At 41.3% G+C, this 26931-nt stretch overlaps 1 long non-coding RNA gene across 3 annotated transcripts in view; it reads left to right on the forward strand.

The window, feature by feature from the left end:
- Window positions 1-404: 404 nt before the first annotated feature.
- LOC121475902 overlaps window positions 405-26931 on the forward strand; it is a 49879-nt gene continuing 23352 nt past the window's right edge. For all 3 annotated transcript variants that reach the window (XR_005983850.1, XR_005983849.1, XR_005983847.1), the window contains exons 1-2: window positions 405-652; window positions 3668-3996. This is a non-coding gene — a long non-coding RNA (uncharacterized LOC121475902). The remainder of the gene's footprint in view (window positions 653-3667; window positions 3997-26931) is intronic.

Below are 26931 nucleotides of genomic sequence, written 5' to 3' on the forward strand. Positions count from 1 at the left end.
AGGAAAGCCGCCGCAGATAATATAGGAATGAACGCACATGGTTGTGTTCTAATAAAACTTTATTTGCAAAAACTAATAATGAACTTGATCTGCTCTCTAAGCTGTAGAGTGCTGCCCTCTACCACAGATAAAGGAATGAGCAGGGGGGTGATCTCAGGTGGTAAGGCCGGCTACCAGCAGGGAGCTTTAGAGCAGGAGAGGGCTTTGATGCCACCTTCCCCTGTCTGAAGGTCCCCCAGACCCGGGCAGGGCCAGACAGAAGCCCTCGGCCTGCGTCCCCAGAGTTAGCTGAGCTGGCAACTGGCCTAGGGTGGTTTAGAGGATGGAAATTTCCAAGTGGGCCAAGAGCCTTCTCTCTGCCAAGGACTGATTCAGAGTTCAGGGATTAAGCCTCTGGCGTGGGGATTAAGCCGCAGTTTCACAGGCTCTGACCCTCCCGGCACCAGATGCTGGGCCGGGCCAGGTACAGCCCGTGCTGTTGGCCCTGAGAAGGTCCTCACCCCAGGTGTGGGCATGAAAGGGAAAAATGAAATGAGGGGCCCGAGTTTTCTGCTTTCAATCTTGATTCTCTTCTACTTCTGCTGAATCTGAGATGAGAACATACTTTGGAAACAACCAAGGAGCATGAAGGAATTTATCCCCAAGGCCAAGAGTGAGTAAACTGCAGAGTGTTAAGTTCTCAGTAGGGATGCAGAGAAGCATGGGCACAGACCTCACATTCCATCCTCGTGCTTTGTTCTGCTGGCTCCATGCTGCTGTTTCCTGTGTGTCTGGAAAACCACTCCTGATTTCCAGGTGTTTAGCACGCATGTGCCAGCCTACAGGGTCTATTTCAAAAGCAGCTTGTAGTTACCTGGGTCATGTTTGCACCTTCTGTTGTCAGTCATCCAGCAAACACTGTTCTGGGGGGGGGGGGGGGGGTGGGGGGGGTGGAGGTGGGGGGGGGGGCTTTGAACTCTGGAGTTTGAGGAAGACGCCTCTGGGTCAGTCCTTTGTTTTTCACCAAGACAGAGACCCAGAGGGGGATGGGAGTGGTTCAGTCGAACACTAATCTGAGGCGCATGGAAGACTAGAAACCAGTTCTATGGGCTTCTAGTTCTGTGGTCCATTCATGAGACAGAACTACACTGTTGTCTGTGATGATAAAGGTAATAGGTTAGAGGCACCTGTAGTGGATTTCAAGTCCAATCAAAGTAAAGTAAAGGCTCTTTGACTATGAGGTGGAATAAGTTTTTGCCTCACTCTGTAGCTCTAACTTCTTCAAATCTTATAAAAATTAGCTTTTGGGGATCCCTGGGTGGCGCAGCGGTTTAGCGCCTGCCTTTGGCCCAGGGCGCGATCCTGGAGACCCGGGATCGAATCCCACGTCAGGCTCCTGGTGCATGGAGCCTGCTTCTCCCTCTGCCTGTGTCTCTGCCTCTCTCTCTCTCTCTCTCTCTCTCTGTGTGACTATCATAAATAAATGAATAAATAAATTTAAAAAAAAATTAGCTTTTGTTTCCTTGCATGGAGGTTACTTGTGTATACTCCTATAGCAGTCGGGGTAGGGTGAGTTATGTTGCAGTGACAAGTGACCCCCAAAGTTAAGTGGCTTACAAAACCAGAGTTGTATTTCTCACTCATGTTATGTGCGTGTTGTGAGTTGCTGTGTTTTTGCTCCCCACCTCCTCTCTCAAAGGCTGAGGCTGGCAAAGCTGCCTCTCACCCAGGGTTGGAAAACTCTAGGTGGTAGGCCGAATCCAGTCTGCCATCTGCTTCTGTGAATATAAATATATTTCATTGAAACATAGATATGTTTATTCACAGATCTGTTTATTATTCATAGATATGAAACATGGATATTATTTATAACTGTGTTTGCATTATACTAACAGAAATGAGTATTTGCAGTAGAGGTAGAGTACAGGCCACAGTGCCCCAAAATTTGACTTTCTGGCCCTTTACAGAACAAGTTGGCTGACCCCAGTGTGAAACATTGACAAGAGAAAAAGAGAGCGAACTACAGGCTGGTTCTTAAAACTTCTTCCCAGGGCAGCCCTGGTGGCCCAGCGGTTTGGTGCCACCTTCAGCCCAGGGTGTGATCCTGGAGACCCGGGATTGAGTCCCACGTCGGGCTCCCTGCATGGAGCGTGCTTCTCCCTCTGCCTGTGTCTCTGCCTCTCTCTCTCTCTCTCTCTCTCTCTCTGTGTCTGTCATGAATAAATAAATAAAATCTTAAAAAAAAAAAAAACTTCTTCCCAGAAGTGACACATGGTCATTTCTGCTCACATTTCCTACACTCGAACAAGACATGTGGCCACTCTTGAGTTCACTAAAGAGGGATGGAAAATCAACCTATTTCAATGTGATTTATGTTTTATTTGTACAAAAGTGGACTCCTTTTAAATTAAGCAGGAGAAAGATTTATGTGAAGGGTATTGGGTAATCACACAGTTGACAGGAAGGCTGGAAAGCCAGGCTCCCGAGGGAAAGAGGAAGAAGCACCACAGTCCCACCACAGCCATGGCCTCTGTGCATCTTGCCCCCTGGGGTCTCCTGCACTCCAGGTCCTGACCACTGCCCACTTCCCTGAAGCCACTGGGGGTAACTTAAAATTGGACCTTAGCCTGCTTGTCATTCTCTCAAGATTCACAGTGCTAGGTGGGTGCCACTTATTGACCACATTTAAGCCATAAGGCCATGTCCTAGCCACTGAGAGGCCTGGGAGAATGAGTATGAAGGTTGTTGGTTTTTTTTCCTTCCCATCTTGGGAAGGCAGAAGGAAGGGGCCTTAATTATAAAGATTTATAAAGGGAGAGATTTCATTGATGTAGGACTCCATGCTGGGAAGCTCAAGCATCATCCATTCTATGCTCAAGTGCTGCTAGCTGGAGGCTGGGCAGGGTGTGCGGCAGAGTTTGGCACTGCTTTGAGTTTAACTTCTTCAGTGACATTTGGGCAGCCTTATCTCTCCGATGCTTCCAGCCTGTGGCCTGGAAAGATTGGAGAAGGGTGGGACAGCTTCTCTCTCCTGGTTGTCCAGAAGCTACAATGACACTCATCACCTGGACTTTTCTTATCCCCTTCCTCCTTATCCATCATTCCATCCCCGTGAAAGACCTCTACCCTTTTGTAAAAAGTAAGTCAGAAATCTAGTCATGGTCAGTACGAGAGGGGCAGGAATGTATCAGAAATCAAATCGAATACGTTTCACTTTGTTGCTCCCACTAGGTAATTCTACTGGTGTGAATCATTGGGATTGGATTTTGTCCAAGCACTTTTAACCTCACAGGGTGCAAGGCAGGGGTTGTTTGACAAGCCGAGGTGGGGTTTGGTTTTGAAGGGGTGAGCTCCATGGATACAGAGCACGCCTTCAGGTGGGGTACACTGAGGTCATGCCAGCCAGGAACCCCTTTCCACTAAGGGCCTCCAGTTTGAACCTTTGAGTTCATATCCAAATGAAATTATGTATAGTCTAAAAGATCGAACAAGAGTAACTTGTAACTTTGAATCCCATGACTAGACCTTGCTCTCTACAAGCTAATATTTCTAACATATCTTCTATGTGAGTAACCCAATTACGTTGAATCATACTTTTTCCTTTGAAAAATATCGATTTGTTTGGTGGGAATATTTAACCACAGTTTTTTTTTTAAACTCTATGTTGGTATCTTTTTATTTTTTCCAGTGAATTTGAAGTCTCAGAATGTGGATGTGGCATGGAAAATTCTGGACCTTTAATGCTTCCCCACCTGAGATGACTAAAGCAGACAGATATGGATTCTCTAAAAGATGTGAACCCTAAAATAGGAAAAGCTGGTGTGACAATCCAGGGGTCCAGGATGTGTTAGAACTTGGAGTCATGGATCTAAGGACTCAGAACTCTTAATTTGCAGGTTTGTGGTTGTGTATTGAATAATCGCTTTGGAACAGACTAATGGTCAAGAGCTTCCTAGAAGTGTGAGATGGCTTGTCACTGCACTTATATGGGAATACCTAACGGAAACTGTTTATAAGGTAGGTTTACATCTCTTTTGGTGATTTTGGATATGTCCAAAAAATGGCTAAAAGCAAAAAGTACATCCAGCATTGGGATTTTGTCTGCAGATTTCTATCCTATTTAGATCTTATGTTTTTTTGTTACGGTGTTGGCTGGGGGAGGGAGGCAGTGCTGTATCCCAAGGGTCAACATGGATATGGTGGCTTTGTCATGGCTCTGTAACATGCGATGAGCCAGGGAAAGGTGGAGATTAAAGCTCAGGCCACTAAATGGGAGCCCAGTCTCCCTGACAAGAGCAGGACAGCAAAACAGGTCAGCAAGTCAAATGTCCAAGTCAGATGGAAGATGAGTACAGCAGGTTGGGGAAACAGGGATGGGCAAGGAGGATTTTCCCTTCTTCGGTCCCTCTTGGCTTTAGAGTCTGATATCACCATTGGATTCTGGAGCCCATCCTGCCCTGGGAAGCTTCCATTCAGCAGGCTCTGTTCCCTCTGCCAGTGGAAAATAGAGAGTGTCTTCAAGTTGGCAATCCAGTTTCTTATTGGGACCAGTACCCTGATACCAAGGTTAAATTCTTGGAAGCCTAGATCCTACCCCCACCCCTTCAGACCCCAAGTGACATCCTGGTCCAGGGAGTTGCTTATCTAGAATCTTATTGCTACCAACTAATAGCTGACTTCTTTTATCTCTGTGTCACCTTCTCTGGCATCACCTGCAAAGTCAGTCTTCTGTGAGGACCCAAATGAAAGTCAGATATAAGTCCCTGTAACTGGGTGTCCATATTCAGCTCTTTTTTTCTTTGTTCTGCAGAGAAGCTTGACCAGGAAAGGAGGCTGAAGGTTTCTTCTATCACTAGTGTCTCTCCTGCCCAGGTCAGACCCAGAGTCCCCAAGAGCAGTAGCTCTACCAGGAGGCTCTCTTGAAATGATCAGAAGATGGTTTAGGGGGCACAGTGAAGCTCAGCCAGGCCTCTGATGACCAAGGGTGACTTTGTTCTCTTCATCTTTGTATCTGCTGCTGTTTGCTGCTGAAAATGGTTTCAAACCTCTGGAGTCCAGTCTTCCTTTTATAAAAATACTTTTCATATTCATTTCCTTACAAAACACACAAAAAACTCAATTTATATTCCACATATTATACATGATTAAAGCTTTCTCCCTTTATTCCTGCTCTCAAGGTAATTATTTTTATTGATGACAAATGTGAGATTTTGGTCTCTCATTATCTGCTTCACAAAAGAGAGTACCCAATTAGTCAAATAAAATTCACAATTTTGCTTTATTAAAATATTTTATTTATTTGAGAGAGAGGGCATGAACAAATGTGCGTGCACATGAACCAGGGGAGGGGCCTAGGGAAAGAATCTCAAGCAGACTCTGTGTTGAGTAAGGAGCCCCACACAAGGCTCAATTTTATGATCCTGAGATCATACCCTGGGCCAAAATCAAGGGTTGGGTGCTTAACTGACTGAACCATCCAGGAACCCTTATAATTTTACTTTTTAAGTGACCCATATTCAGTATAATAGATACATAATATTTCAACATACGGTTTCACAATCATTGTATTTTAGAAGCTTAGGGACCCTCTGGCCCAACCCCACAATGTACAAAAGGGAAACTGAGTCACAGAGAGGAAAAGTAACTTTCCCAAAGTCATATCGAAGTGTGCCTTCACAAATGCTCTTCCTGCTTCTTGGCCTACTGCTTTTGCTACAAAGCTACTTTTCCCTTAGTGATCCTGTCACTTCCTTTCTATGGACTGCTTTGAGCTAAAGGTTTATCAAGCAATTCTATTTTTTAAAGGCTAAATAAGCACATCCCAGTTGCATAAATTGAAGCATGAGCTAGAAAGTAGAATTGTGACGTGGGCATCAGAAAGTCTGAGAGCTCCTCCTGCCTGTTCAGGTCTCTCTAGTGCTTATGGTGCTTCTGGGGCTGTGGGAATGTTGAGAGAGCCAAGGAACGGGATGGGGTAAGAGGGGATGTGGGTGTGCGGACAGGAGGGCAGTGAGGCAGCACAGAGCCTGAGGAGCCATCGGGCTGGGGGACAGCCCATGGTACACTTTAAATAAATAGTGCTTTTCCAATTGGTGTTTACCAATTCTTAGTTGTGGATATTTGGGGGAGGCTCAAGAAAATGTTTTCACAGCCCTTGGGGATCGTGTAATGAGAAGCATGTGTAAACTGAATGTTGAAGGAGCCACACCTGGGACACATTTGACCCATGACAGATACTCATGTGGGAAAAGAGCCAATGTTTTTGGAGCTGGCCCATTTTATGAAAAGATGCCTATCAAAACAAACACAAGTACACAAACAAAGCAACAACAGCAACAAATACCGCAGGGCCTGAGATTTGGGCTTAGTTTTCTGAACAAAAGACTCAGCTCCACCAAAGCTCAGGGAGAGAAGCCATAAAAGAAAATGCCCCAGTCTGAAGGAGAGGCCGTCTCACTTCGGCCTCATGTGCATCCCCCGCGGGGACTATCATGTTACCGTTTTAATGAAAAGCAGACACTTTAAAAATGACTTCATACCAAATGAAAAATGATTCTAAGCTGAGTATGGCTTGTTGGGGGGTGAGCATAGGACTCCCACAGGGATATCTGTGGCTCCTCTCGTCCCCTGGGCCCAGGGTTACCAGGGAAGTAGAGATGCAGCTGATTTGAACAAAAATGCCACGCCAGGGGGTGTCTTCAGACTCTGCACCCATCATATATTTTGTTCTCTTTGCTACTTGAATGTGAAAAAGCAAAACCATGTACTGGTCCTGATTCAAGGGCTCCAGAGTTCTAGATTTTATTCTGTGGCAGATAGGGAGCCCCTGAAGGCATCCTCAGTCAAATGCTGTCCTCGACTTGGCAGAAGGAGCCCTTTGTGATGGTGTGTTTGCTTCTTCTTGTATTGTCTCTCAGTCTTGCACTCAAGCTCAGTGTACCAAATCCAGGTCACTGAATGTCCCAGAGTTTCTCCTACCGCCCCTTCCTTTGTCAATATTATTCCCCCTTTCTGCATGCCACTTCCACCCCATTTGCTTGGCTCATGCCTGTTCAAAAACCACTTCACCCTGAGTTCCTGCCTCCACCTCTTTAGTCATCTCTGTAACGGTATCAGTCATGCCTGTTACAGTTATGGGCTGGGGGAGGGATTGTCTGCATGATTCAGGGACTCTAAGTTCTTTGGCTGAAGGAAATGTGTTCATTCATCTCTGAATCTCCAGTGCTCAGTAACTTGTACAGCATCTGGAACACAGTAGGTGCTCCATAAATAGCATTGATTGAGTGAATCAAAGAATCTCAGGTTTATGAGTTCATAAAGTGCCACCTGATTGGACAACTTTGGATACAGATATTGCTGGTTCACGGACAAGCCAGCAGAGGTAACTGAATCCAAAGAACAGAATTCTGGTTCACCTTCTATGGTCCATGATGTCTCTGAAAGTTGTTGGAAACAAAAGACTTGCCAAACAAAAGAAAAATGGCTCGTTGTAAGCTCCACACATTAAGAAGCTTTCGCTATCTTCCAGTATCTGGGTTCTCCACAGAACTCCAAGACAGGGATCCCTGGGTGGCGCAGCGGTTTGGCGCCTGCCTTTGGCCCAGGGTGCGATCCTGGAGACCCGGGATCGAATCCCACGTTGGGCTCCCGGTGCATGGAGCCTGCTTCTCCCTCTGCCTGTGTCTCTGCCTCTCTCTCTCTTTCTGTGTGACTATCATAAATAAAAAAAATTATAAAAAAAAAAATTAAAAAAAAAAAAGAACTCCAAGACAAATCACATAAAAGGAGTGCTATAGACTAAGAGAGTTAATGGCGAACTTCTCTGCTTTTGTTCAGTGTGGTCTTGAGGTCTATCCTTGGGGTGTTTATAGCCTAATTGCTAGTATTAGCAACCAAGTGAAAATGATGGTTGTGGGAGTGTCTGGGTGGCTCCATCAGTTAAGCATCTGCCTTTGACTCAGGCCATGATCTCAGGGTCCTGGGATTGAGCCCCACGTCAGGCTCTCTGCTCAGCAGGGAGTGTGCTTCTCCCTCTCCCTCTGCCTGCCACTCTGCCTACTTGTGCACTCTCTCTCTCAATCTCTCTCTGTGTCAAATAAATAAATAAATAAATCTTAAAAAAAAAGAAAATGATAGTTATCGAAGAAGTCTTGGGTTCATGGCTGATAGCACATTTGCAATTTTACAGCTTTATTTCCTACATTAATGCAAAGAAATAAGTAATGTAAAATTGTAGTCACTGTAACAAGATCTGTGAATAACACAGGGCTCTTAGGGTTGTAAATAAAAACCCATCCTTGACAAGCTTGAACAGGGACTAGGGATTTTATTTACTCACAGATTTGAAAAATCCAGAGCAAGTCTGGCTTCAAACATGAGTTGATTCTGGGACTTAAATAAAATCAAGACAGTCTTTTCCTGTGGCTCAGTTCTGTCTGTTTCTGTATTTGCTTCATTTCCGGGTGCCATCTTGTGCCTCCAAAGCTCCAAGATCGTACTCTCTCAGTCCATATTAAATGTGAAAGAAGATAATGTTTCCTTCTGGAATCACCTACTCCAGTCCTGGGATTCATTCTGATCAGACCAACTTGAGTCAGGTGCCTCCCTGACCCAACCATGTGGCTCTGTGGGTTGGATGTACTGAGGGTCCAGGCTTGTGACATTTGCTCCACTTTGGAGGCTGGGGGCAAGGGGAGGGCTCCTCCCAAGTCACAGAGGATGGAGTATGACTCAAATCACCAAAACAAGGGAAAATGAATATTGGCAGGCCGGCAAAAATCATTTGTTGTCCATTCCAGGGGCATAAAAACGGAAGTACAGTTTGATTATTCCCAGAGCCTATCAAAGCACAAAAGCACAAATGCCATGTCCTGACCATTGTCCAGGCCAACTCTGTACAAAGTATTCCTTTTTCACCTGATACTTAAAGTTTTGGAGATGGCCCTGTTATACAGGGTGAAATAAGAATAAGACCTAGACCCTGAAGCACGAAGGTACTTTCCATATGCATGTGAGATGCCTTCTTTTTGAGCATTCTTTATAATCCCTGACTATGTAATACAAAGGATGTGTTGAAATGACTACTTTGTCAGAACCTCTTGGTTGGAAGCCAGACAAGGAAACAGGAGAAAGCTTGAAGCTAAGGAGGCTCTGTAACTCTGGGTAGGAATGGGGAGCACCCAGGTCTGGAAGGAGCAGGGATGAAGGGATGAACAAACCTCTCTTATCCACCTTTGCAACTGCATCCAAGAGGGGCATCTGTGGGAGGGTAATTTATTCATTTACTCATTCATCTCTCCAACATTTCCTGAGCACCTCTGCCCACCCATGTACTGGAAATAATACATTATGGTACCCAGCACACTGCATCTTCTCAATAGATGTGTGTTCAATGAATGCAATCTGGAAAAATAACCTTTCATGTTACAATTAAAGATGTAATGTCACACATGAAAATACATCACTGGTTTACACAGTAAGTGTCCATGAATGTCTGCACTGGTGACAGTATTGGTTAACAGATCCTGTCTGATTTGAATGGTGAGGTAAAGGTGATTAGTAAAAAGAATACTACTCATGGTTAACACCGGAGTTTCCTTTTTTTTTTTTTAAGATTTTATTTATTTATTCATAGACACAGAGAGAAAGAGGCAGAGACACAGGCAGAGGGAGAAGCAGGCTCCATGCAGGGAGCCCGATATGGGACTTGATCCCGGGTCCCCAGGATCACACCCCAAGGGGAAGGCAGCGCCAAACCGCTGAGCCACCGGGGCTGCCCAACACTGGAGTTTCCTAGTTATATCTATATTAGTTTTCTTTGCACCCATTATCCCATTTACTTCCCTACAATAACACTATGACTTGTTACTATTAATTATCCTTATTTTACAGAAGAGGGAATAAAGGCAACAAGAGATTAATCAACCTGCGCATAGTCACACAGATTATAGTTGATGGATCCAGGGCCTTCCTGAAGACCAGTCCACTTTTCAGAATTGAGGCTCAGTTCTGGAGAGGGTAGAGGTACCAGACGGGTGCTGGGGTGAGGGACAGAAGTCACAGATTTATTAACATTACCTACCAGGAAAAACTGTTTACACTGAACTGAATCAGAAAGCTTCCAATGGGGCTTTATGGTCTCTCTTTGTTACATAAGAAAGCTGAACACAAAAGGTTGTCATTGTATTTTAAGCTCTTAGCACTGAATTCCAATTGGATCAAAGCCAGGTGGACACCAAGCAGAATGGACTTGATACAGGGAGGGTGGGAGAAGTGGAAAACGGGTTTTACTTAAACCTTACAGGGCCTCTGTCTGTGTCTTCCTTCCTGTGGGTCTAGAGCTTCCTTTGCCCTCAGGTGGAGACTGGAAATCCCAGCAAAGATACTTGTTTTTAAATTTTGCTTTCACTGAAACAAAATGGTAAGTGGGCTCCCTGAGCAATCAAGCCAAGACTTTGAGGAACATATCAGAGTTTTTTGACATTTGCCGATATACAGACTTCCTGCTTTGTAATGGCAATTTCTCCTCCTTGCTATTTCTGTGCAGTTATACTACAAGAGGTGGAGAGATGTTCATGTGTGCCAGAACATTAAAAGAAAATTTACACTGAACACAGTATAATAACTCTGGTTCTTTCTCTTTTATTAAAAACAAAATGTGTAAGAGAGTTCTGGTTTGGAGGCGAGTTGTGTTTGTAGTTCTCACAGCTATAGTGTTGATATAGCACCCAGTGCCCATCAAGACTTGACTCGGTTTAACTGTTTTGAAGACTTCTGTCCCATGCACATGGTCATCATTTGGAAGCAGGCTGAGGAGTTGCTATGTGCTGTCTAGAATAGATTTTCCTGGAATTGTTAGACTTGCATAATTCCAAAGTAACCTATACCATTTTACATTTGGGAAGGAATTTGGAGTTCTTGTTATGGATGGGCATGACCTACAATATCCCATGTGCTTGAGAACAGTGCTGGATCTTGCCAAAAGTGCATGGCCTAGCCTGCAGGCCCCTTTTAAGAGGAAGGGCATTTTCTGTGGAAGGAGGCCCTGATTGATCATTGCAATCCTCAGACAGTTTTAACCATAATCATAACCCTTGCCTACTATGCTGGATACTTGACGGCTGTTGTCTTATCTGGACTTCTTCCCATTCACAAGCTCCCTCTGGGCTTGGTTTTTGTTCTTGAAGGTTGCGAAGATAAACAACAGTTCTTTAACAGAAACCTAGCTGGAACTGGGCCAAAACCTTCATGGGGAAAAGTGGCCATATCTTGTCACTTGAGCCTTCTGCTGTTTTTTGTATTCTTGTTGGTTTCTTTGTTTATTTATTTTTAATTAAATGTCATTGTGAAAAGCATTACTGTGCTGTGTAAAAGAAAGTCTCTCTGGAGTGCTGTTGCCAGGCTCAGCTACTCACTAGCTGTGTGATTTTGGATAGGTTATTGAATCTTTCTGTGCCTCAGATTTCCTCATCTATAGGTCAGCATAATAAGAGCATCATTAAGGGTCACCTGGGTGGCTCAGTGATTGAGCATCTGCCTTTGGCTCAGGATATGATCCCGGGGTCCCGGGATTGAGTCCCACATTGGGCTCCCTGCATGGAGCCTGCTTCTCCCTCTGCCTGTGTCTCTGCCTCTCTCTGTTTGTCTCTCATGAATAAATAAATAAAATCTTAAAAAAAAACGTTAAAGAAATCCCCTGCGTGTGAAATGAAATAAACATATGTCGATACCTAGAGCATTGCCTGTCATATGGAAATCATTTGATTTTTGTTAATTATTGTTATAAAAAATTATACAGAATATATATAGAATATAGATGTTTGTACCTCTTTCCTGACATGAGTTTGACTATTTGGCTGTGACATAAATACCTAGATACATTAAAAGTGAATAAATGCCAGGCAACTGAGGCCATATGTTGCCATTGGAATTCATTCATTCATTTTTTCATTCATTCATTCATTCATTCACACAACACACACACTGTGGCAGGCACTAAGCTGGGCTTTGAGAGGCTTGGATAATTCTTACAGGCTTTAGTGGTAAGGTCTTCAGACTGGCTTCAGCATGGCGGTGCAGGAAGGCTCTAGGGGCTGGTAAATTAAAAAAAAAATTATTTATTTATTCGAGAGAGAGACAGAGAGAGAGCAAAAACAGAGGAAGGGGCAAAACGGAGATGGAAAAGGACAAGTAAAATAGCCACTGAGTGCAAGCTGGACTTGGGGCTTGATCCCTGGACCCTGAGAATAGGATCTGAGCCAAAGTCAAGTGCTTAACCCACTGAGACACTCAGGTGCCCCACAAAAATGAGATACTGTCAATCCATCAATCTCTGTATATTTGCTGAGCATTTACCAAGGCAAAGCACCAAGCTAAGGAAAGAAGTAGGCAGAGTGGGCCCTGGGGTAGAAATACAACAAAGTACAGAGAACACCTGCTCTCGAGGAATTTACAGTCTTTTGCTGGGAAGACAAAGTACATATGTATGAAATGACAGTGTCAGGCTGTTTGTGACTTAAATAAGTGAAATCTGTATCTGTCTTTTCCAGCACAATGGTCCACCTGGATAGTACAGGGACACACGTTTCTTCTGAGTTGTACAGACCTGCCAGCTCCTGCTCGGGACATGGAATGCCCTTCTTGGAGGGCAGGAATGGTTCTTTGATTTTCCACATGGCTGTGCCTAGTCAGGCAGCCCTGATGGTCTACCTCTTGCTTGCCAGGGCTTCTGTTTCTCGCCTCTGTGGACCCAGTAGATGAATCATTGCCTCTCTGTGTGCCAATAGTACGCTGTATAGACCTAGCATCTCTATCATGGTATTTTTCACATGACTTCGGAGTGGCTGATGGGTCTCTGCTGGCTTCCATTAAGAATTGCTTCATTTATCTATTCCTACATCACCAACCACCTCAGAACTTACTGCCTTAAAACTACAACTACTTAATTACCTACAATTCTGAGAGTCAGGAATTTGGGTAGGGCCAGGGGGTGCAGCTTGCCACTGCTCCACACGGTGCTGCCTGCCGTGGCTTTGCTGGGGCTCTAGGAACTGCTGTGGCCTCCCTCACATGTCTGGGCCTTGGTCCTGGCTGTCTGCTAGGGTGTCTCAGTTCCTGTCTGAGCTGCCCCTCTTTCTCCAGTGATGTGTCACCATTTAATAGTCTAGCTGGAGCCTTGTTATATGGCAGCTGGCTTTTAGGGGATGAACATGGAAGATGCAGTATTTCTGAAGATCTAGCCCAGAAATCACACATAGCCACACTTCAGCCAAAGCAAGACACAGGGATGTTCAAATTCAAGGAGTGGAGAAATAAAATCTGCCTTTTGATGACATGAATGGCAAAGCCATGGTCCAGAAGAACATGGAGGAATGGGTTGGGTGGGGGTGGGGGGTGGGGATGGATGTGACCACCTTTGGTAACATCTTATTTATTCTCAACACTTAGCACATACCTGGAACATTGGTAATTGCTTGATAGCGATAAAATCTGGCATTTAATGAGCTCACTTACTTAGGCATTTACATGTATTATCTTGTTAAATCCTCACAACTCTTTGAGGTGTTATTATCCCCATTTTGCTGAGCAAATTGAGGCTTGGAGATGCTGGAACAATTGCCCAAGGTTATTAAACTAGTAAAATGTGGAACTAGAAATCAGACTCAGTAGCCTGGCTCCAGAGGTTAAGCACAAACCATTTTACTGAAAAACTGAATGATCAGGCTTTTTGTGGTTTACTTTTCCCTGGTATCATTTGTCACCATTACAGCCCTGTAGCTGCTTCTTGTTATCTTGTTCAGATGTGAAGGAAGTAGATGACACCTAATAGGTATAACCTTTGAAACTAGAAGAGACACGAGTGCTGGGTCTAGCTTTGATTCCTCTTTAATTTTTTCTGGAGGCAAATCTCTCTACTGCCCATGCCTTGCAACAAGTGGTTTCCAAAAACAAAAAAAGCTTCTCTGTGATGGGATGCTATCACAAAGAAGGTGGGCCTTTGGGTAGAAAGTTGGTGGTAGAATTTTCATATATTTTTTAAAAATTTTAAAAAAGTTCTTATTTATTTATTCATGAGAGACACAGAGAGAGAGAGAGAGAGGCAGAGACACAGGGAGAGGGAGAAGCAGGCTCCATGTAGGGAGCCCAATGTGGGACTCCATCCCGGGTCTCCAGGATCACACACTGGGCTGAAGGCGGCGCTAAACTGCTGAGCCATCAGGGCTGCCCAAATTTTCATATTTTGATGAGATTTTCATAGAGTTTATATTTACTTACTTTTAAAATTATGAGGTCATTACTTCCAACTTTCTTGGAATTAACAGAGTGCAAGAATGGATTGTAGATGTTTTTCGGTGAAAGTATTTGAAAACAAAAATTTTGACAACCTTGTATTCACTACCAAAATATGCCAGTTTCAACATTTTACTGGGTCTTTGTGATCCTAAAGTCTGGGATCCTCTGCTTCATCAGAGAAAGGAGGTAGGATGGTAGGTCCATTAAGAGCAAGGGCTCTGGGGTTGCACTGACTCCTGCTACCCTCTTTGAACATTGAGTCACAATTCCTTGCTATTCCTTTGCTATTGCATCAGCAAGGTGGATTTGGTATAGTTGTGATAATTTGAAGGTATTACTTGCAGAAAATACTTTCTTAGAAGAATGTCTGGCATATAGTAATGCACAATAAATGTGAGAGAGCATTATTATTATTGATCCCTATGAGATTCCCATACACAATGATGACTGGAATTCTTGTAACTACTTTTTCCTGACTGGCCCTGGCCAAGCAATTAACATTCCCCAATCAGCTCCATGAAGACAGAGATGTGGAGATGCAGAAACATCAGTGACTAGCTGAAAGCTCCATAGATTCCTGAAACAAAATCAAGCTTTCAGAATAAAAGGCCTTTGTCCTCAAATCCTCAAGCCAACTGAAGAATTATCTCTTGGTTCTTAAGAGTCCTGCTAAAAGATTTGAATTGCAATCCAATGCCTCTCTTTAAAGAAGATAAGCGAATAATGAAATTTTATCAGAAAGAATTTTAATGTTCTTAAAATTACATCTGGTAGAGGAGATTCTAGGAAGTTAGCTGTCAGCAAGCACTCTGGTACCCTCCTTGTTTAACTCCTTATGATCTGTCCCAGATACACAGCTCCTGGGCTTGCAATTGGGCAGGATGGGAAGAGTGTGACCCTCAGAGTCCTCCAGGGGCCAGAGAAGGCTGTGCAGTTATAGGACTTTGTACCTCTCCTAGGAGCCTAGTGTCTGAATGAGGGTAATCCCACTCAGAGAGTCCCTCCATAGTCCTCAGAGTTCTAGGACCCCTGCAATACATGCCATGCCTCTCTTGCACATAATCCTAAAAGGACCTCACAGGCCCTGGAATGGTGGGAGAAGATGTTTGGTGTGTTGGTTTCCTGCCTTCCTTCGATTCTGGGCAAAGGCACAATTCTTTGCTGAGCATCCCAAGGGGAATGAAATCTTCTGGTGCTTCACACAAGCCACTTTGTATATTGGGGATCTGTATATCGTCACTTTGCTATTGGGGATCTGTACTTCATGAGGTCACTACAGTTTAAAGTTCCCCACCAATCTGACTTGAGTCCTGAGGGTGAAGAGAAACAAACAGGCAAAAGAAATCTACAAGGCAACCCCAGAGAAAGAGAACAAGCTGAAATCTGAGAATAGGGGGGGCTGAAGGAAACAAAGAAATGACAACTTGAATAATTAAAAAAAAATACAACACCAGGCATTTGGAGATAAGAAAACTAATCTTTTTATTTAAAAATTCAGTAGCTGGGGGCAGTCCCGGTGGCGCAGTGGTTTGACGCCACCTGCAGCCCAGGGCGTGATCCTGGAGACCCTGGATCGAGTCCCACGTCGGGCTCCCTGCATGGAGCCTGCTTCTCCCTATGCCTGTGTCTCTGCTTCTCTCTCTGTGTCTCTATGAATAAATAAATAAAATCTTAAAAAAAAAATTCAGTAGCTGGGACACCCGGGTGGCTCAGCGGTTGAGCGCCTGCCTTCAGCTTAGGTGGTGATCCTGGAGTCCCAGGATCAGAGTCCCACATCTGGCTCCCTGCAAGGAGCCTGCTTCTCCCTCTGCCTGTGTCTCTCTCTCTCATGAATAAATAAATAAAATATAAAAAAAATAAAGTAAAAATTCAGTAGCTCAGTGAAAGATGGACATCACTCTTAACAAAAATTGTTGTTATGGAAGATCAAATGGAAGGGAAGAAAGACTTCAAAGAATAAAGGGACATAGAGTAATCTTAATGAAAGTTGATAAAATAGTAATGAAAATATAATTGATCATTAAGGTAATGAAAATAGTGCCTTATCAGGCCTGAGTTGATGCAGTGCTGGGTGAGTGGCAGGTTGTACAGAAGACTTCACAAGAAGGCTGAAGATGTTGTCCTAGATGGAGCTCAGATACCATGGTGCAACAATGTGTCAATCACTCTACACAGAAAAGGCAGGAGACAGGTATGCAAAGGTATTAGTCCTTTTTCTTGTTTGATCTTGCTGTTCTTTTTATTGGCATGGCAGGCTGTGCCCACTGACAGACACGAGCAAAAGATTTTGGCTTGATGCCAAGTAGAGGGAAACATTGGCTAGGTACTAAAGAACCTTTTAGACAATAAGAGTCATTGAAAAAACAGAATGTATCATCTCAGATGTTGGTTGAGATATCATCCATTTCAAAGTTCAAAGGAAGAATTGAAAATATTAAGTGTAATCATTGGTCTCAAATCTCAAATACCAACTGACAGACCCATGAGCTCCCTTGATTGGAAAATAAACAATGTGACTTTGGCAGCTTTCTCAATACTGTGTTGGTCTCACAGAGTTTACTAGCATATTATTAGCCACTTGATTGGGCCATGAATTAAAAAAAAATCTTTGAGATGGTTGTTCTATAGATGGAGCTATGGGAGGGATAGTGTGTGACCTATGTGTGGGAGGAAGGGTACACATGGATACAACAAAATTTTCTGCCCATCTATATACTAGCTAGACTAGATCTTCCAGCATCCATTATAGTTAGATGAGAATGAAAGTGCTCCATGGAATGGGAATATGAACAAAAGTGGGCCATGTCTAAGCCTGACTCATAAAACTGCCATTCAAGCTCCTTCAAGTCCTTTGACTTGCAAATGACTCTGAGGCTTTAAAGGAAGGTAGAAAATTAACATGGAAGGAGCCTGGGTCTCTGAATCTCCCAGTACAGGACAGTTGCTTATTTACCAGGATCACTTGCATGGCCCATTGTACCTGTAAGAATAAACTTTTATTGCAGCAAGTCATTGAAATATTAGTTCTTGTTTGTTACAGCATCTGACAATACCCTAAGATAGGGAACGGGCCACTGTAGGTGCACCATGGAAATTTTGCCTTGAAACATTTGAAAGTGTTTTCCACAGACATGTATTAATTATGTGCTGTTTAAAAGCATACAGTGTTTTTTTTTCTCCCCCAGTGTATCTTTGAACTCCCACACTCTCGTCCCCTCCCAAGACTTTGTAGAATCCAATAATTAGTTGAAAAAGAACCTTGGGCATACTTCATTTCACCAGGGGTGTTTGGGTATTTGCCACATGCTGGGATCTCTACCAAGCTGCAGGACACAGATGAAGTTGCTGCCCTCTGCTTGCTTGTCATTGGACTCTCTGCCAGCTAAGTGTCAACGTTGAACACTTTCAGGGATTGAGGACTCTGTCCCTTCCATAGTCCCTTGTTTGGTTGTAAAGAACTATAATAATAATATTTTCCTAATATTGAATATTAGTCTATCTGTAATACCTGCTAATTAGATCCAGTGACCTAAAAGTTGAAGACATTTTTCTTCCCATTCTTCAGGCTAAACATACTGAGATCCTCCTCTCATTAATTGTCTTGACTTTGAGGGCCTTCCCCATCTCCAGAGGTACATTCCTATATGACCCTGTCTATTATCTTAGTTTCATCAATCAGTTTCATACAGCAGTGCCCCAGAATGCCTGGTAACAGCTTCCTCTGTGATGTTTCCTTTCTCTGTCTTAGCCAAGGCCCCTACCTCTCCAGCCTGGATCACGCTGTAATCATTCAGCTGTTTTATTTTATTTTTTTAAAACTTTTGTTTCCTATCCCCATAGTTTTGTCTTTTTGAATCATCCACCCCTCTTTCCCTGACAAACTAAATTTCCATAACCCCTGATTGGTCTAACTCCTATGAATTACCCACATACTGATTTCAACAGATGACTTCCATGCCTAAAACTTACAACTTTGGTTTAGATTCCACTCTCTGGTTTCCCAGTCCCCTGGGGATGCCATGAGGAAGGGTTTGGTTCTGAAGGCTGAGTCAATCTTGTGCAGGAGCTTGGGCTTTGTCCCCCTGGCCTGTGCTTTCTACAGAGGAAGAGAGTCCTGGGGGGTGGAAGCAGTACCTGACTTCTTGGAGCACTGTTTTTACTTGGAAATGTAGGAAAGAAACTTTCCTTTAAAATTGTAGCATATAGACTACTTAATACAGTGTCATATGTTTATACAAATATTTAATTTGACACAGGAGACTAGATAAGAGCTACTTTTTTCCCTATCTAGTTTTTACTGATTATTTTAAAGTTTTCATCTCATTCCAGCTAGTTAACATACAGGGTAATATTAGTTATAGGTGCATAATACAGTGAATCAGCAATTCTGTACTCAGTGCTCATCAAGACAAGTGCACTGCGTAATCCCTTCACCTATTTAAACCTCTCCCCCCAACCCCATTCACCTCCCCTCTGGTAACCATCTCTACAGTTAATGGTCTGTTTCTAGATTCGCCTCTCTCTTTTCCCTTTGCTCATTTTTTTTTTTTTGGTTTTGTTTCTTAAATTCCACACATGAGTGAAATCATATAGTATTTGTCTTTCTCTGACTGACTTATACTCTCCAGCTCCATTCATGTCATTGTAAATATCAAGATTTCATTCTTGTTTTTATGGCTAATATTCTATTCTATACATATGAAATATATATAAAGATGTGGTATATATATATATATACACACACACATATATACGTGTACATATACATACATATATATATGTGTATACCCCCACATCCTCTTTATCCATTCATCAGCGCATAGACATGGGGATAGTTTCCATAATTTGGCTATTATAGATAATGCTGCTATAAACATCAAGGTTCATGTCTCCCTTTGAATTAGGACTTTTGTATTCTTTGGATAAATACCTAGTAATGCAATTGCTGGATCTATTTTTAACAATAAAAGATACTTTTGAGGAGGATTGATTTACCGTCTATCTCCAGTTATATATTCACTTTTTCATGTTTTGGACATTTGAAAGCTATGGTCCAGTGTTTTCCAAACTGTAGGTCATGACCCATGTGTGAATTATGAGATCAATTAGTAGATTTCAACCTGATTTTATTTTTAAAGAAAAATAGGAGTAGAATAGGATGGAATGAAGGGACTGAAATGGAATGGAACAAAACAGGATGGAATAGAGCAGATCAGAACAGAATAGAATAGAATAGCTCAGATAAGCACAAGTGCACAGAAGTTGTTTGCTTCAGTGATTCAGCAATCTTGTCAGGGACTCACACTTTTGGCATCATCCTAAGGCTAATTCCCTCCAGTTTCCTTAACACGCCCCATACTCACTGTGTCCAATAAGACAGAAATCTTGGCTTTTTGATTTTCCTTTAAGAGTAAGGAACATCTTCTTCGGTTTGATTTTCTAGAATTGGGCTTCGGTAAGTGCTACCTTTGTGCTGAGATAAATTCTTTCAACAGAGGCTAGAAGTAATAGATCCTGGGGAGTCACACCCAGTGTCTGCTGCAACAAGTGTACTGTATTTTGAATTATAGATAGCAGGGAGCAAGGCTGAAGAGAAGGAAACCATTTAAAAGGTCCTGAGTATCTCCCTATTAGGCATGTTCTTTCTCCCCAGTATATATCTACATCCTTTTATCCTATAAACCCTGGCTTATCACCCACTCTCTTGGTAAAATCTTGTCATACCACTTCAGCTTGCACTGCCTCTACTTTTTCTGGATTTTTGTGTCTATTCTCTGAGCCTTGCCATTTGAGCATGTCCCAGTTCCAGCCATTTAAGGCTTACATTTCTAGCTTATTATGACATGTGGAGGTAGAAATCATGTTATATACTTCCCTGTACCTTCTTCAGGTCTGGACCAGGCTTTCCTGATTAGGCTGATTCATTCTGGTGAATCATCTTTCTTCATACTGGCAGAATGTCAGAAATGACATATTTGAAATGCTGTATTTGAGGACTAGGGGAGAGGGGAACCATGAATAATTCAGCTCTTCCAAGTAGCTCACGATTTTATTGTGAATAAACTGGCCCATGAGTTTTAGCAATGCAAAGTTTCCCCACCTCTTTTTGGGGGAGGCACAGTTGCAGAGCCTCCCCTCTTCTGGGTATTCCATCTAATCCCATTTGACAGGGATAAAGGTTGAAAACAATGTGATATTAGTTTGGGATGCACAATTATGAAGACTGCTAATTAAGAGTTTGGAAGGAATTATAGGAACTGTGAACATATTAAATCCCATTTCCTGCGGGATGAAAAAATAGGTCTGGGTGATAGTGTTTGTTAAGGGGACCTGAAATCTCAACAGAAACACTACTTTAAAGTTAAAGCTTTATTGATTCTACCAGGAAAAATTTCCACTAACACACACTTTGGAGTCTGTGGCCATCCAAATCGAGTTAGAATGAATGTTATCAATATGTCACTGGGGACATCTACTTCAATTTGTTGAAATTCCAAATTCTGACTGTACGAGGAAACTTGGCATCCAGGAAATTAATCCTTCCCCCCCTGAAGAGGTATAATCAGGAGACCCTTGTACTCACGTTTCAGCTAAAGTCCAATGTTTCCCCCCCTCTAATCCTTTATAGCCTTGGCTTTGATCAAAATAAGCTTAGATGAGTTCCAAAGATGAGTTCTGTAGAAAAGAAAAAAAAAGTCTTCGTTGCTTATCATTTATGAGAGACTATCTACAAACTCAGTCAAGTTAAAGGATATTTAAGGATATTTAATTGCTTAAGGAGGAAACATTCTCATTAAAAGGAAGGTGCTAGTGCAGTCAGATACCTGACTCAATCAGTATTTTTACAAGTATATATATTATTATACATACTCAGTTTTGCTGATTAATGAATGAAGAGAATAAATAAAATAGAGTATAAAAGGTTGTGTTTGCTACATCTTGTGTTGCATTCCATAATTCCTTGACGGTTCCCCTACCCCTGCCAGCTTTATTTGGATATAATTGACTCTTAGCATTGTGTAAGCTTAAGGTATGCAATGTGTTGATTTGATACATTTCTATGTTGCAAACTGATTACCACCAGAGAGAGCTAACACTCTCTTTTCATATAATTATAATTTCTTTTTTGTGGTGAGAAATTTAAAATATGCTTTCTTAGCAACATTCAAGTGTACGATATAATATCATTAGCTGTAATCACTGTGCTATACATTAGATCCCTAGAACTTCTTAACCTTATAATTGGATGTTTGTGCACTTTGATCAACAATGCTCCATATCCCCTTCCCAACTCCTAGTAGCCACCATTCTGCTGTTTCTGTGAGTTTGGCTTTATTAGATTTAAGATTCCACATATAAGTGGTATCATACAGCAGGTCTTTCTCTTGACTTAATCTCAGTATAATGCCTTCAAGGTCCATCCATGTTTATGATCATGGCAGGACTTCCTTCTTTCTCACAGTTGATCAATTTTTATTGTATATTTATACCATGTCTTTTTTTTTAAAATCCCTCCATCCATTGCTGGACACTTAGATTGTTTCTATATCTTGGCGATTATGAATAATGCTGCAGTGAACATGGGAGTGTAGATATCTTACAAGCTCTTGATTTCAATTCCTTTGGATATATGCCCAGAAGCGGGCTTACTGGATCATATGGTAATTTCATTTTTAATTTTCTGAGGAACCTCCATACTGTTTTCCACAGTGGCTGTGGCACCAGTGTACATCCTCATCAACAGTGCACAAGATTTCCCTTTTAGCCACATCTTCACAAACACTTGTTATTTCTTATCTTTTTGATAATACCCATTCTAGCAGGTGGGATGGGATTTCTCATTGTGGATTTAATTTGCATTTCCTTGATGATGAGTGTTGTTGAGGACCTTTTCATGTATACCCCTTGAACATTTGTTCTCTTTGGAAAACCATCTGGATCTTCTGCCATTAATTAATTTGTTTGTTTGGCTATTTTAGCTATTGAGTATATGAGTTCTTTATTTTGGGTATTAACTCCTTTTAGATATATAATTTGCAAATATGTTCTTCCATTTGGTGAGTTGCCTTTTCATTTTGTTTTTCTTGTATAGCACCTTTTTAGTTTGATGTAGTTCCTCTTACTTATTTTTGCTTCTGTTATTTGTACTCTTGGTGTCTGATCTAGGAGATTGCTGCCAAGACCAATGTTAAGGAGCTTTTCCTTATGGTTCTTCTAATAGTTCTATGGATTCAAGTCATAAATTTAAATGTTTAATCCATTTTAAGTTCCTTTTTTGAAAGATATAAGATAAGGGGCTAATTTCATTCTTCTGCATGTGGTTACCCAGTTTTCCCAACACTATTTTTTTTTTTGAAGACACTGTTCTTTCCCTATTGAGTATTCTTGGCTTTTTGTCAAATATTAATTGCCAGTATAAGTAAGGGTTTATTTCTGGGCTCTTGATTCTATTCCATTGGTCTATGTGTCTATAGATTTTGTTCTTTCTCCAACTTTGTTCTTCTTTTCCTGGATTGCTTTGGCTATTTGAGAGTCTTTGTGGTTCCTTACAAATTTTAAGATTGCCTTTTTTATTCCTGTGAAAAATATCATTTGGATTTTAATAGGGATTACATTGAATCTATAGATGCCTTTGAGTAATATGGACATTTTCATAGTATTCATTTTTCTGATCCATGAACACAAGATATCTATTTGTTTGTGACTTCTTCAATTTATTTTGTCAAATCCTTGTAGTTTTCAGTGTAAATATCTTTCCTTGGTTCAAGTTACTCCTCAGTATTTTATTATTTTTGATACTATTGTGAATGGGACTGTTTTTTAAATTTCTTTTTCAGATATTTTATTAATATATAGAAATGTAACTGTTTTCTGTAAGTTGGTTTGATATCCTGCAACTTTACTTAATTTATTGATTAGTTCTAGCAGTTTTTTTGGTGGATCGCTAGGATTTTCTCTATATAACATATCATCTGCAAACAAAGACAATTTCACTTCTTCTTTTCTTATTTGAATGCTTTTTATACCTTTTTCTTGCCTGATTGCTGTGGCTTGGACTTCTCGTAAATGTTGAGTAGGGGTGGTAAGAGTAGGTACCCTTGTCTTGTTCCAAATCTTAGAAGGAAAACTTTCAACCTTGAACCACTGAGTATGATATTATCTGTGGGTTTGTCATATACAGCCTTTATTGTGTTGCAGTATGTTTCTTCTATGCCAATTGTTGAGTTTTTATCACGAAAGCATGTTGTATTTTGTCACGTGATTTTTTGGCATCTATTGATATGATCGTATGATTTTTATCTTTCATTCCATTAACGTAGTGTGTCACATTGATTGATTTGCATATGTTGAACCATCCTTGCATTTCAGGGATAAATCCCATGTAATCATAGTAATTGATACTTTTAATCATTGAATTCATTTTGCTAATATTTTATTGAGAATTTTTGACTAATTTTTCTATGTGCATCAGAGATATTGGTCTGTAAATTCCTTCCTTTCTTTCTCCCTCATTCATTCATTCATTTATTATTTCTTTCATTCTATTGTTCTCTTCTCCTTCTTTCCTTTCTTTCTTTTCTTTTCTTTTTTTTTGAGGTGGAGGAAGAAAGACAGAAAGAGGGAGAGAGAGAGAGAGAGAGAGAGAACTAGTGTATTTAGTGAGTGCCATTTGACATAAATCCAATACCATTTCTGTAAATCAGAAAGATGCAGGAAATAAGGAACATCAAAAAACATAATATTTATTAAGATTTATTGATCACTTAGTCTGTACTACGCAATTGCTTGCACTGTCTCTATTAATAATCACAAGAAATCTTAAGAGCTGTCTATGTTATTGTATTGGGAATATTCCATAATAAAATTGTCTTAATTTACTTAATATTTTCCACTCTCAATAAGTATTTCAGTGTTTTTCATGTGGGATAGATACTGAAAAGTGGAGTTGCTACATCATAAAACATTTTATTTATTTTTATTTATTTTTGGAGATAATAGTTTTTTAATTTTTTATTTATTTTCATTTATTTTTATTTTTTAAAATTTATTTTATTTATTTTTTATAATAAATTTATTTTTTATTGGTGTTCAATTTACCAACATACAGAATAACACTCAGTGCTCATCCTGTCAAGTGCCCCCCTCAGTGCACATCACCCATTCACCCCCACCCCCGCCCTCATCCTCTTCCACCACCCCTAGTTTGTTTCCCAGAGTTAGGAGTCTTTATGTTCTGTCTCCCTTTCTGATATTTCCCACACTTTTCTTCTCCCTTCCCTTCTATTCCCTTTCACTATTATTTATATTCCCCAAATGAATGAGAACATACAATGTTTGTACTTCTCCGATTGACTTACTTCACTCAGCATAATACCCTCCAGTTTCATCCACGTTGAAGCAAATGGTGGGTATTTGTCGTTTCTAATGGCTGAGTAATATTCCATTGTATACATATACCACATCTTCTTGATCCATTCATCTTTCGATGGACACCGAGGCTCCTTCCACAGTTTGGCTATTGTGGACATTGCTGCTAGAAACATCGGGGTGCAGGTGTTCCAGCGTTTCATTGCATCTGAATCTTTGGGGTAAATCCCCAGCAGTGCAATTGCTGGGTAGTAGGGAAGGTCTATTTTTAACTCTTTGAGGAACCTCCACACAGTTTTCCAGAGTGGCTGCACCATTTCACATTCCCACCAACAGTGTAAGAGGGTTCCTTTTTCTCCACATCCTCTCCAACATTTGTGGTTTCCTGCGTTGTTAATTTTCCCCATTCTCACTGGTGTGAGGTGGTATCTCATTGTGGTTTGGATTTGTATTTCCCTGATGGCAAGTGATGCAGAGCATTTTCTCATGTGCGTGTTGGCAACATCTCAACATCTTAAAAGCCATCTATGAAAAGCCCACAGCAAATATCATTCTCAATGGGGAAGCACTGGGAGCCTTTCCCCTAACATCAGGAACAAGACAGGGATGTCCACTGCTATTCAACATAGTACTGGAAGTCCTAGCCTCAGCAATCAGACAACAGAAAGACATTAAAGGCATTCGAATTGGCAAAGAAGAAGTCAAACTCTCCCTCTTCGCCGATGACATGATACTCTACATAGAAAACCCAAAAGCCTCCACCCCAAGATTGCTAGAACTCATACAGCAATTTGGTAGCGTGGCAGGATACAAAATCAATGCCCAGAAATCAATGGCATTTCTATACACTAACAATGAGACATGAAGAAAGAAGAAATGAAGAAAGAGAAATTAAGGAGTCAATCCCATTTACAACTGCACCCAAAGCATAAGATACCTAGGAATAAACCGAACCAAAGAGGTAAAGAATCTATACCCTAAAAACTATAGAACACTTCTGAAAGAAATTGAGGAAGACACAAAGAGATGGAAAATTATTCCATGCTCGTGGATTGGCAGAATTAATATTGTGAAAATGTCAATGTTACCCAGGGCAATTTACACGTTTAATGCAATCCCTATCAAAATACCATAGACTTTCTTCAGAGAGTTAGAACAAATTATTTTAAGATTTGTGTGGAATCAGAAAAGACCCTGAATAGCCAGCGGAATTTTAAAAAAGAAAACCATAGCTGGGGGCATCACAATGCCAGATTTCAGGTTGTACTACAAAGCTGTGGTCATCAAGACAGTGTGGTACTGGCACAAAAACAGACACATAGATCAATGGAACAGAATAGAGAACCCAGAAGTGGACCCTGAACTTTATGGTCAACTAATATTCGATAAAGGAGGAAAGACTATCCATTGGAAGAAAGACAGTCTCTTCAATAAATGGTGCTGGGAAAATTGGACATCCACATGCAGAAGAATGAAACTAGACCACTCTCTTGCACCATACACAAAGATAAACTCAAAATGGATGAAAGATCTAAATGTGAGACATCATAAAACATTTTAATATATACTGCCAAATTGTATTCCTCATTACATCACTGTCCAGTTTTTCCTCAATCACATTTAATATTTTTACACCTAATTTTTCCCCCAAATCAGTGCAAAAATGGTTATCTCATCATTATTCCTAGAAATTTGATGGCTTAGAATTTTTTTTTAAAGATTTTATTTATTTATTCATAGAGAGAGAGAGAGAGAGAGAGAGGCAGAGACACAGGCAGAGGGAGAAGCAGGCCCAGTGCAGGGAGCCAGACATGGGACTTGATCCGGGGTCTCTGGGATCACGCTAAGCTGAGGGTGGCCCTAAACCGCTGAGCCACGCAGGCTGCCCATGGCTTAGAATTTTGAAGAAATCTTTTTTAGAAGAATAACATACGTTAAAGTGTTGGTTAGAGTATTATAACCAAATAAAATAAAAAAACCTAAGAATACATGGCTGAACTGGAAAAAAAAAAGAATCAGATAATTCTTAAGAGGCCAGAAACAAAAAGAAAGTGTGAACCGTGGGGTAGGTGAGCTTGTGTCTCCTCTTGGTATAGTTATTAGTCAAAGGGGCTCTCTAACCAGTGTTATAATGGGCCACATGTTCAGGGAACAGACAAAAACAAAAAGAATGAGACCCTCCATCAGTCAGAAACCACTACAGAGCTACATCTTTTATGTGATAACTAGAAAAAAAAATTGGCCTAGCAGAAGGAGATGTTGGTAAGACTTCCTGTTTAATCCTTGACTCTG

Source organism: Vulpes lagopus, chromosome 2, assembly GCF_018345385.1.
Source record: "Vulpes lagopus strain Blue_001 chromosome 2, ASM1834538v1, whole genome shotgun sequence".
In the NCBI taxonomy this organism is placed as follows: Eukaryota; Metazoa; Chordata; class Mammalia; order Carnivora; family Canidae; genus Vulpes; species Vulpes lagopus.